A 13,760-nucleotide genomic window follows, 5' to 3' on the forward strand; every position below is an offset into this window, starting at 1 on the left:
CTTGTTTTTTTATGTTTTTTATACTGTTTTCTTGTGACTCTGTTACTGAGTCACAAGATGGCTGCTAACACATTCTGGTTTGGAGTGTTGGCAGCCAATCAGAATTAAGCTAGTGCTCAGGAGGGTTTGCAAACTCGGTGCTCAGATATATCAATTTGTAGTTTTTTAAATTTCTCAGCAACTACAGAATGGATTTACACCATTTGAAATAGAGGTCACTTTCTGAACCATGGGCTACGTTTTTGCCAAACTTGGAATCATTGCATTCAGCAGTTCGGGCTGTAGCCGTGTCAAAAGTTCCTATAACAATTAACATGGGGAAAATGTGTTTTGGGACTGTTTTTTTTTTCTCAGCCCCCTCTTGAATAATCACCCCGAAATTTACAAGACAGGTGCTGATCTGAGTGATCAAAGTAACACAAGAAGGGAGTGAAGAAGTAATGCTCAAAAGAGCAGAAGAGGTGGATATGTGCTCCTCTAGTTACATTGTCAAAAAACAAAGGGATCCACCCTTATGGGAAAGTATAGAAGTGTTCCTCCAGACTGCGTGTGTCTCCTAAAATGGTGGAAAGCACACAACTTTGTTTAAATACCCATCACCCACCAAAAGGACTCTTGGTGGCATGCTTCATCATCGGGTTCTTCCTGCCCCGCTGCGGGACGTCAATTGCATCGGATGGGACCTGGGGAATAACTCTTGATTTTTATTTTAGATGACTTTTACCGCTCAAATGTGTGGTCCCTGGTAGTACAATACATCCAAAAATACATTCTCAAACACATGCGTACAATTACAAAAAAGGATGTAACCTATCCTGTTGCCCGGCACTTTGAACATTTTAACCAAAGCAATCGAGACCTCCTGAAATTCTTTTGTATCGATCAGATTCAGAGAAGCAAAAGGGGAGGAGATAGAGTTAGGAAACTGTGTATCCTGAAGCCAAAATATATAATAGATCTTCAAACCAAGGCTCCTATGGGATTGGACAATGATGAAGAGATGTGGGTTAGTTTGGACTAGGATGAGGATTATGAGATACAAAGAGGAGGTGCCTGTTAATACCGAATACTGCACTTTGTCCCCATAAACCGCCCCTCTCAGCTTAAGTAACACGATTGCCCATTCAGGGCTTAGTAATTGAAACAAAGGACACGTTGTGTATATGTACATAAATGTATTTGACTGCAATATACAAACACCCATGTTACACATGCAAAATGAATGATGAATTACCAATATCAATTGAATATAATACGTGTGTGTTTGGATATCAAAATAATATTGTTCCCTCGTGAGACTTGTTTTTAATTGCACTTATCACTTTTTTGGTTATATTTACTTATTTTCCACTCGTTTATGTTCCCAATTACATTACAAAATAGATGCCATGATATTTAGTATTTAACTTTGATTTGTGGGCCATTAATTGTTTCAGTAACTCACATGTGACACACTGTTGGGTTAAAATATTCCCAGGAACAACATAGAAGAAGGCGCTCATCAAAACTCGTCTGCCAGTGCAGGGGGTCTGCACATTAATGCACATTTTGCTCTAACTGCTCCCGTGTATGCTCTCATCATTGGCGTCAGATCACAAGCGCAATTTGTGTGTGTATATATATATATATATATATATATATATATATATATATATATATATATATATATATATATATTTATATCCAACAACAAAGTCTTGCCACTTGTGAGAAGGCCACTCACGAAAGGTTTCTCTCTAAGGTGAGTGCGGGGTATACAGCTCAGCTCCCTTCTCTCATGCCTGCTTTCAATGGCCCAACGCGTTTCAAAGTTCCGTTTTTTTTCACAAGCCCCCTGAATATAACAACAGCAGTGGTTAGTGAGGCACCATTCAGCTTTATTAAAACGTAGCCTCAGTCGGCATGTCTTTCTGCTTAAGATGAGCAGTGCATTATGGTAGATGTAGTGTTCACTAACAACAATAATGTCCATGTGGATGTCGCCGTATATATATCAATAGTTCAAAATTAATACCCCACTGGGTTGCTGAAAGATGTTTGCTCAGCTGCTGCCAAATATCAATTCACTCACTCTTGAGCCTTGCATTCCTTGTTCGTTGCTCCAACACCGTCGGGCTCCAAGGATCCGCTCTCATGCGGTGGGGCATTTTCGAGACCCGGCAACGGCCGCTAAACATCCAACAACAAAGTCTTGCCACTTGTGAGAATGCCACTCACGAAAGGTTTCTCTCTAAGGTGAGTGTGGGGCACACAGCTCAGCTTCTTTCTCTCATGCCTGCTTTCAATGGCCCAGCGCGTTTCAAACTTACGTTCTTTTTCATGAGCCTCCTGAATAAAACAACAGCAGCGGTTAGTGAGGCACCATTCAGATTTATTAAAACGTAGCCTCAGTGGGCGTGTCTTTCCGCTTTAGATGAGCAGTGCATTATGGTAGTTGTGGTGTTCACTAACAACAATAATGTCCATGTGGATACTGCTGTATATTTATCAATAGTTAAAAATTAATACCCCAGTGGGTTGCTGAAAGATGTTTGCTCAGCTGCTGCCAAATAGCAACTCACTCACTGTTCAGCCTTGCATTCCTTGTTCGTTGCTCCAACACCGTCGAGCTCCGAGGATCCGCTCTCATGCAGTGGGGCATTCTCGCCTCCCGGCAACGGCCGCTAAACATCCAACAACAAAGTCTTGCCACTTGTGAGAATGCCACTCATGAAAGGTTTCTCTCTAAAGTGAGTGCGGGGAATACAGCTCAGCTCCTTTCTCTCATGCCTGCTTTCAATGGCCCAGCATGTTTCAAACTTACGTTCTTTTTCATGAGCCTCCTGAATAAAACAACAGCAGCGTTTAGTGAGGCACCATTCAGCTTTATTAAAACGTAGCCTCAGTGGGAGTGTCTTTCCGCTTTAGATGAGCAGTGCATTATGGTAGATGTGGTGTTCACGAACAACAACAATGTCCATGTGGATGTCGCCGTATATTAATCAATAGTTCAAAATCAATACCCCAGTTCGTTGCTGAAAGATGTTTGCTCGGCTGCTGCCAAATATCAACTCACTCACTCTTGAGCCTTGCGTTCCTTGTTCGTTGCTCCAACACCGTCGGGTTCCGAGGATCTGCTCTCATGCGGTGGGGCATTCTCGCCACCCGGCAACGGCCGCTAAACATCCAACAACAAAGTCTTGCCACTTGTGAGAATGCCACTCACGAAAGGTTTCTCTCTAAGGTGAGTGCGGGGCATACAGCTCAGCTCCTTTCTCTCATGCCTGCTTTCAATGGCCCAACGCGTTTCAAACTTTTGTTCTTTTTCACGAGCCTCCTGAATTAAAACAACAGCAGCGATTAGTGAGGCACCATTCAGCTTTATTAAAACGTTGCCTCAGTGTGTTTGTCTTTCCACTTTAGATGAGCAGTGCATTATGGTAGATGTGGTGTTCACTAACAACAATTATGTCTATGTGGATGCCGCCGTATATTTATCAATAGTTCAAAATGAATACCCTAGTGGGTTGCTTAAAGATGTTTGCTCAGCTGCTGCCAAATATCAACTCACTCACTCTTAAGCCTTGCGTTCCTTGTTCGTTGCTCCAACACCATCGGGCTCCGAGGATCCGCTCTCATGCGGTGGGGCATTCTCGCCACCCGGCAACGGCTGCTAAACATCCAACAACAAAGTCTTGCCACTTGTGAGAATGCCACTCACGAAAGGTTTCTCTCTAAGGTGAGTGCGGGGCATACAGCTCAGCTCCTTTGTCTCATGCCTGCTTTCAATGGCCCAACGCATTTCAAACTTTTGTTCTTTTTCACGAGCCCCCTGAATAAAACAACAGCAGTGGTTAGTGAGGCACCATTCAGCTTTATTAAAACGTAGCCTCAGTGGGCGTGCCTTTCCGCTTTAGATGAGCAGTGCATTATGGTTGATGTGGGGTTCACTAACAACAATAATGTCAATGTGGATGCCGCCGTATATTTATCAATAGCTCAATATTAATACCCAAAAGGGTTGCTGAAATGTGTTTGCTCAGCCGCTGCCAAATATCAACTCACTCACTCTTGAGCCTTGCGTTCCTTGTTCGTTGCTCCAACACTGTCGGGCTCCGAGGATCCACTCTCATGCGGTGGGGCATTCTCGCGACCCGGCAACGGCCTCTAAACATCCAACAACAAAGTCTTGCCACTCGTGAGAATGCCACTCACAAAAGGTTTCTCTCTAAGGTGAGTGCGGGGCATACAGCTCAGCTCCTTTCTCTCATGCCTGCTTTCAATGGCCCAACGCGTTTCAAACTTTCGTTCTTTTTCACGAGCCTCCTGAATAAAACAAAAGCAGGGGTTAGTGAGGCACCATTCAGCTTTAATAAAACATAGCCTCAGTGGGCGTGTCTTTCCGCTTTAGATGAGCAGTGCATTATGGTATATGTGGTGTTCACTAACAACAATAATGTCCATGTGGATGCCGCCGTATATTTATCAATAGTTCAAAATTAATACCCCAGTGGGTTGCTGAAAGATGTTTGCTCAGCTGCTGCCAAATATCAACTCACTCACTCTTGAGCCTTGCGTTTCTTGTTCGTTGCTCCAACACCGTCGGGCTCCGAGGATCCACTCTCATGCGGTGGGGCATTCTCGCGACCCGGCAAGGGCCTCTAAACATCCAACAACAAAGTCTTGCCACTTGTGAGAATGCCACTCATGAAAGGTTTCTCTCTAAGGTGAGTGCGGGGCATACAGCTCAGCTCCTTTCTCTCATGCCTGCTTTCAATGGCCCAACGCGTTTCAAACTTTCGTTCTTTTTCACGAGCCTCCTGAATAAAACAACAGCAGCGGTTAGTGAGGCACCATTCAGCTTTATTAAAACGTAGCTTCAGTGGGCGTGTCTTTCCGCTTTTAGATGAGCAGTGCATTATGGTAGGTGTGGTGTTCACTAACAACAATAATGTCCATGTGGATGCCGCCGTATATTTATCAATAGTTCAAAATTAATACCCTAGTGGGTTGCTGAAAGATGTTTGCTCAGCTGCTGCCAAACAGCAACTCACTCACTCTTGAGCCTTGTGTTCCTTGTTTGTTGCTCCAACACTGTCGGGCTCTGAGGATCCACTCTCATGCGGTGGGGCATTCTCGCTACCCGGCAACGGCCACTAAACATCCAACAACAAAGTCTTGCCACTTGTGAGAATGCCACTCACGAAAGGTTTTCGTGAGTGGCATTCTCACAAGTGGCAAGACTTTGTTCTTGGATATATATATATATATATATATATATATACATACATATATATTCACTGAAAAAAACATAGGTTTCACACCAGTTATAGTTAGGAATTAGCATTTAAAAAACCTATTAAATTCACTGAAAAAACCATAGGTTTCACACCAGTTATAGTTAGCTGGAAATTTAACTGACATAAAACCATTGAAATTCCCACGTTATAGTTAGTTGGACGCACTATAACTTGCGCGCCTGCAATGCACTGCTGATGACGTCACATATTACATCACTCATGACATGGTCAGTGACATCACTCATGACATCACTGATGACACCATCCAGTGAATGTGTGTCTTTCTGAAAAATAAATATGTTTTATATATGTATATGTCAATGTCGATGGAAGAATAAATGTTTAAATAAGTGTCTAAATGGATTTTTTTTTTTTAAATTGATTGGTTAACTGGCTTATTAAGTGTATCTTAGCGAATACATATATTAGTGAATAATGTTTAAATATTTAAATATATGTATCAAAGTTTCACTTTGTGTATAAGTGGCTGCAAGGGTTGGTGAGTTGCTACTTGTGTGTGTATATGGGTTATTAGATGAATTTTTTAGTATCAGTATGAGTGTCTGTATGGTTTGGTGGGGGTATTACTTTGCACATAGATGCATCACTGACTGACTCATTGTTTGTATGTGTTTTGAAGACAGCATATGTGCAGGACTGTTTGGGTGGATGAGTGTGTATATGTGTGTGTTAGTGAGTGAATGACTGTCTCACTAGTGTCTTTATCACTAACTACATATGTCTTAATCTAGTATATGTGAGTATTGATGTATATAAGTGAGTATATGTGAGAGTGAGAGATTGAAAGAGTTCTTGTTTTAATAAGTATGTGTTTCTATAAGTGATTGTTTAAGAGAGTAAGTATGTGTAAGTTTCCTTAGAAGTAAGGTGGTAGTGTATGTATAGCTATATATGCAAATAAATGGATGTTCAATAGTTTATTTGCATGTGTGAGTATGTGTGTGAGTAACTTTTGGATAACTGTCAGTGTGTAACAGGATGTATAGGTGTATCACTACATATGATGAGTGAGTATATGTATGAGTGACTATATAGAACTGTTGGTGAATGAGTGGATGTGTATATAGATGGTGGAATTACTGAATTGGTTGTTGTAACTGGTATGGGTATCTCCATTTTTTTGAAAATGTTAGTTTCTATTTTTGAATATGTGTTTCAAGGGTTACATTACACTGAAAGGAGGTCTGTCACTCTGTCACAAGGATGGTGTCATCAGTGATGTCATTAGTGATGTCACTGACGATGTCATGAGTGATGTAATATGTGACATCATCAGCAGTGCATTGCAGGCGCGCTTGTTATAGTGAGTCCAACTAACTATAACGTTGGAATTTCTATGGTTTTATGTCAATAACATTTCCAGCTAACTATAACTGGTGTGAAACCTATGGTTTTTTCGGTGAATTTACGAGGTTTTTTAAATGCTAATTCCTAACTATAACTGGTGTGAAACCTATGCTTTTTTCAGTGAATTTCATAGGTTTTTTAAATGCTAATTCCTAACTATATATAGGGCCTCAAACCTATGAAATGTAATATTTTTTATAATGAATCCTATATTGTATATTTATATAATACTATTTTTTTTTTGCACTGGTGCGCTCCCGGTGTGCGCACTGGAAAGCACATTTTTCCGGAGCGCCCCGGGTCGCGTACCAGTGAGCGTCCCGTTAGCGCTATTGCCGCGAACGAAAACACCATGACGTATCGCGTAGCCGCGTCCGCGTGATATGCATGGCGTAAGCGCACCCGGAAGTACTCGAGCGAATACGATCGCGCAGCGTAAGCATCTGACGAGCTTACGCGGCGCGCCCCATGGCGCGCCCCATGGCGCGCCCCGTGGCATGTCGCGTAAGCGCGTCGGGTCATGTGACCTGAAAATAACACTTTTTATTGGTGCAAAACAGTTTTGGTTTCCAAATTATGAAAGCCCTGGTCATGTGATCTGAAAATAACACTTTTCATTGGTTCAGAACAGTTTTTTTTCCAAATGATGAGAGCCCCCACCTTTTTTCCTGATTCTGACTTCGTCCTTTGACTGAGGAAGACCTGTTTGGAGATCTATCAGAAATATTTTGTACTTTAAAATGGCTACAGTAGCAGCAGCAGCTGGAGCATCTGCACCACCACCACCACCACCACCACCACCACCAAGAGGACCACCACAACATCACATTGGTGGTCAAGAAGAAGAGGAGGAGGAGGAGGAGGAGGAGGAGGAGGAGGGGAGGAGGTGGCTGCCAGAAGACAATATCCCATACAGGCCAAGGCAGCACATAGTATGGGAGTTTTTTTCTATCCCAGAGGGCAAGAAGAAAGTCAATGCGCCCAAGGTGACTTGCCAAATCTGTGGCATTGAACTGTTAAGGGGGAACCCTAACAAAAAATATTCTTTTGGTAATAATACCATGATAAGGCACATGCAGCGCAAGCATCCGAACAACTATGCTGCCGCAGAGGTGAGAGAACTGGCCAGCAACCCTCCTCAATCTACACACAGCACCTCCAAATGAAAACAACCCACTCGATCGGGTCCAGTGACAAGGGAGACGATACCTTGCATACAACCACGGTTTGGTGAATTCAGGATCACATGTATTTTTTGTGGTAAGACCATCTCCTATGGTGAGCAGAGCATAAAGCTCATCCTCCTTGCTGGTGACAACCACAATTGCCCCAAAAAACCCTAATTTTTCCCAGATTTTTTTTTGCTCCAGTTGAGCCATTTTCAATTCCCTGTTTTTTGTTTCTCCCCATAAAAATAACAAAAAAAATATAAAATTGTTCATAAAAGCCCAAAAAAGTACATGTTCAAAAAACATTAAAAAAATATAAAACAACAAAAAGAAGAAAAAAAAACGTTCTTTTTAGAACTACCTCCAATTTATAAAAAAAGCTAAATTTTTTAAAAACTCTAACATTCTTTTTTCCCCATGGAACGCTTCCCGGTACGCTCCTCGGTGCGCATACCGGGCGCTCCCCCCTCGCAAATCGAAAAAAAAACATTTTTTCTTGCCCCGCGGGGTCCTTTTATGGCCCCCACATCAAATCTAGGGGGTCAGGGGGGTCTACCCTGCCCCCTTTTGGTCATTTCCCCCTTTGTTTTTGCCACCTCTTGTGTCTCGATCTTACAGAGACACAAGATGGCGGCCGCTCCGGACTGTTTGGAATGTTGACAGACACCCGAGAGCCAATCAGCTTTCCGCTCGCAAACTCGCGTAGCGCGCCCCGGTGCGCGTACCGGGGCGCGCTTATAGATATATATATTTTTTTTTAACCTAAATTACTCAAAATCCACTGGAGCACATATCTTGAGACATAGCAAAGGCACATCAGGCTACCAGTCCCTACAATTTTTCCAAGTTTGGTGGAAATCCATTCAGCCGTTCGGGCTAAAAGTGAGTCCAACCGCCCTATGGAAATTAACATGGGGAAAACACGTTTTGGGACCCCCCTTTTATCTAGGCCCCCGCTTGACGAATCCCCCCAAACTTTCAGGGAAGGAGCGGAGCGCAGTGAGGCAAATTTAAGGAAAATTACAGGCAGATCCCTCAATCGACGCCAAAGTTATTCCCAATAGAATGTTGCGGATTCCCTATAGAAAACAATCCTAACTATAACTATATTCACTGAAAAAACCATAGGTTTCACACCAGTTATAGTTAGGAATTAGCATTTAAAAAACCTCTTAAATTCACTGAAAAAACCATAGGTTTCACACCAGTTACAGTTAGCTGGAAATTTTACTGACATAAAACCATAGAAATTCCAACGTTATAGTTAGTTGGACTCACTATAACAAGCGCGCATGCAATGCACTGCTGAGGACGTCACATATTACATCACTCATGACATTATCAGTGACATCACTCATGACATCACTGATGACACCATCCTTGTGACAGAGTGACAGACCTCCTTTTAGTGTAATGTAACCCTTGAAATAGATATTCAAAAATAGAAACTAAAATTTTCAAAAAAATGGAGATACCCATATCAGTTACAACACCAATACCAGTTACTACATACACACTCACTGATTGCTAGGTTTACACACACATCCACTTATTCACCCATAGAATCACTCATACATACAGTCACTCATCAATACAATACTAACATATGCACTCATACCCCTATACAGACACTCACACACTGCCACTCATCCATGGAGTTACTCACACACCTAGTCAGTCATGCAAAGAATCAATCACACTTCCATTTCCACTACTATACAGTTATACACACAGCACCTTACTTATTCAAACATATACTAACACATACTTACTCTCTTATACAATCACTGATACAAGTACACAATGATCCATACAGCCACCCACACAATCACTGGCTCTCATGAATAGTCATTTATATATGCCAACTCTCACATGCACTGTGTTTTACATATGTACTTACTTGGACATGTAGCACTGAGCTATCCATTCACTCACCAACACACACATGCACACAGTCAACCGCCCATACAGCTGTTTCCACATGCACTCTTGAACCCATACACCTAGTGAATCAACTGCTCACACATCTATGCACAGAGTCACACACCTCCCAGCCACCCACACACACACTCAGTCTCCCATACAAATACTTGGGCAATCAATCAATAACCCATATAGTCACTCATATAGCTACTGATCAACACATACAGCAGCTTACACAACAACAGACATACTGATGCACACATTCAGACAGTTTAGTCACTAACCTATGCATTCAGTAAGACACATTTAATCACTCACTCATACAGCCAGTCACGCACCTACTAAATCCTTCATCCAGACACCTATACATCCACTCATTCTTCAATATGTAAAACATATTTAAACTTTACAGAAAAACACAGTCACTGGATGATGTCATCAGTGATGTCATCAGTGATGTCATTTAAGATGTCATCAGTGATGTCACTGACCATGTCATGAATGATGTAATATGTGACATCATCAGCAGTGGATTGCGGGTGCGTGAAATATAGTTAGTCCAACTAACTATGTAGGTGCAATTTCAAAGGTTTTTAAAATGCCAATTCCTAACTATATATGACCTGAAACCTATGGTTTTTTCAATGAATTTGCAAGGTTTTTTAAATGCTAATTCCTAACTATATATGACCTGAAACCTATGGTTTTTTAAGTAAATTTGCAAGGTTTTTTAAATGCTAATTCCTAACTATATATGACCTGAACCATAGGTTTCAGGCCCTATATAGTTAGGAATTAGCATTTAAAAAACCTTTAAAATTCACTCAAAAAACTATAAGTTTTAGGGGTGTTATAGTTAGCTGGACATTTCGCTCATAAAAAACCATTGAAATTGCTCCTATATAGTTAGTTGTACTAACTATATTTCGCGCACCCGCAATCCACTAATGATGATGTCACATATTACATCATTCATGACATGGTCAGTGACATCACTGATGACATCTCAAATTACATCACTGATGACATCACTGATGACATCATCCAGTGAATGTGGTTTGCTTCGTTATTTAAATAGGCATTATATATATAGCAATTTGCATTGAAGAATGAGTGGATATATAAAAATAAATATTTGGATGGAGGATTTAGTAGCAGTGTAATTTACTGTTTACTTGACCAATTTATAGTGTCTCACTAAATATAGTGGATAGTGACTAAACTGTTTGAATATCTGTATCACTTTGTCAGTTGTTGTGTAAACTGGTTCTCCAGTTGGTTACTAGCTATGTGAAAGTCTATAGTAGTTATTTGATTAGTTAACTGAGTATTTGTATGGGAGAGTGAATGCGTGTGTGGTTCGGTGGGGGTGTGTGACTGCCCAAAGATGTGTGAATAGTTGATTCACTAGATATATGAAGTTAAAACTACATGTTCTAACAGTTGTTTGGGTGAGTGAATATCTTTATGGGTGTGGTGATGAGCAAATATATTTCTCAATGGTACATGTCCAACAAACTAGAAAAATAAAAGGCAGTGTTTGTGTCAGTTGTTGTATATAAATAAGTATACATAAGACTCAATGATTGTGTGAGTGACTGTATGAATAACTTTATACTTGTAATAATGATTTTATAATTCACTAAGTATGACTTACTATCTAAATGAATAGATGAAGTTGTGTTTGTATAAGTGTGTAGCTAAGTAAATATGTAAGTATGATCCATTGTTTGCATAAGTGAGTAGGATGACTTCATAAGTGAATAGGATGTGTGCTGGTGTGTAATGTCGATTTAGGTGCATAAGTATTTTTGATCGTGTTCTATTGTTCATTGACAGCATGTATGAGTGAATCTACAGGTAAGTGATTAGATGTGTGTATACATCTATGAATCACTGAGTGGGTTTATAGGGGCACATGCATCAAGCGATTTTGGAGTCGCAAACGGTGCGAATCGCAAAATTCGTCCGTTTGCGATTCCAAAATCACTTTTTGGAATGCATCATTTATTTTTCATTAATCGCAATTTAAGAAATCGCAATTTTTGCGATTTCTTAAATGCTATGGATGATTTCATTTAATTTGCGAATTCGCAATTTGGAAGGGGAAAATTACCATGAAGTAAACCTTCATGGTAATTTGCGAAAAGTTTCAAAAATGCATTTTTGAAACTTATATTTTACACACACACATGCCCTTGGGACATGTGTGTGAGTAAAATGTACTAATTTTACATTTCAGGGGTGCAGGGGGGGGTCCTTTGGACCCCCCCCTGCACCCTTGAAATCGCATTCTCATTTTGCGATTCCTTAATTGCGAGTTCGCAAAATGAGAATGCCTTCCCATTGATTCCTATGGGCCTCTAGGCCCATAGGAATCAATGTAAAGCGATTCCTTATTTGCGATTCGCAATTAAGGAATCGCAAATAAGGACAATTAAGAAATCGCAAAAACGTTTGCGATTTCTTGATGCATAGGAATTTGCGATTCCTAAATTGCAATTCCTTAATTTTCGCAATTTAGGAATCGCAAATTCCTACAATGATGCCTGTGGGCCTTAGATACTTGTATTGCTGTAACAATGGATTCAAATATGATACTCTGTATTTCACAAAGAGTGATGAAAGATTTTACTAGTGTATGATAAGGTGTACGTGATTGTCACATGGATGATGTCATCAGTGATGTCATTTGAGATGTCATCAGGGATGTCATTGACCATGTCATGAATGATGTAATATGTGACCTCATCAGCAGTGGATTGCGGGTGCACGAAATATAGTTAGTACAACTAACTATATAGGAGCAATTTCAATGGCTTTGTATGAGTGAAATGACCAGCTAACTATAACACCCCTAAAACTTATAGTTTTTTGAGTGAATATATATATATATATATATATATATGTATATATATATATATATATATATATATATATATATATATTTGTCCGCAAGTAGGTAGTTATAGTTAGGACCTAGTTTCCATAGGAAAAACATTTTTGCTAATAACTGTGGCGTTGTTTGACAAATCTTCACAAAGTTTTCGAAACAAGAACAGACCTCAGTTTGGCTGCTTTATGTAAAAGTTTGGGGTGATCCATCAAGTGCGGCAGAGAAAAAGGGGGTACAAACCAATGCAATTTCCCATAGGAATTTGAAGCACGACTACAGCCCAAACTGCTGAACAGAATTACACCAGATTTGGCAGAAAGCTAGCTCTTGGTCCAGAAAGAGCCCTTTTTTGTGAAAATCCATTTAGTATAAGCGGAATATTAAACAATAAAGAAAAATGTATATCTAGGGACGTAGACCCTCTGTGAACCCTCTGCGGATCCACAACAATTTTTCAAGAATCTGCTTGCCAACAGCAGTTTCATTATTCGCTGGCTGCAAACTAAGAGGAAAGTTGTGGCCACCATTTTTTAGACTGGAGCACATTCCCAGCGTTTACAATTTTTTTGTGTGAACTGATAGTTGGGGTTGGGGTAGAGGTACCCTGACCCCATGGGTATGTTAGAGGAGTCTCAAAGGTGTTAAGGATCACCATCGCCTCTATGGTATGGCATGACTTAGTTCCTAAAGCTGGGAGCTGTTCCGCATAAGTATTGTATTAAAGTATGTGTTTTGTTTATGTCACATATTTTTGTGACATCATGTACACTAAAAACCAGGACTGATTTATGCAGGGTATTTTTATTTTGCTTTGTATTTTCTTTATCTTTCATATGTAAACTTTTTTTTGTGTTCAAATCATTTTTATTGATCAAAATGAAGAGAAAGTAAATACAAACAATAATACATACAAGCATGGGTCTTTCCGTGTTGAATAATAGTACAGTAAAAAAAGACAAAATAAGTTGAATACAGATACAAATACAGATCCACACAGCTCGTGGAGGGTAGGCGGTCGATTATGAGAATAGTACCTACATGTGATTTGGTATTGAACACCAATGTATACAAGTAGGAGTAGGTCTTAATTCATGAACAGTATTCTCATTGACAATGTCAGCATAG

This window comes from Lissotriton vulgaris, chromosome 3_1 (assembly GCF_964263255.1).
Source record: "Lissotriton vulgaris chromosome 3_1, aLisVul1.2, whole genome shotgun sequence".
In the NCBI taxonomy this organism is placed as follows: domain Eukaryota; kingdom Metazoa; phylum Chordata; class Amphibia; order Caudata; family Salamandridae; genus Lissotriton; species Lissotriton vulgaris.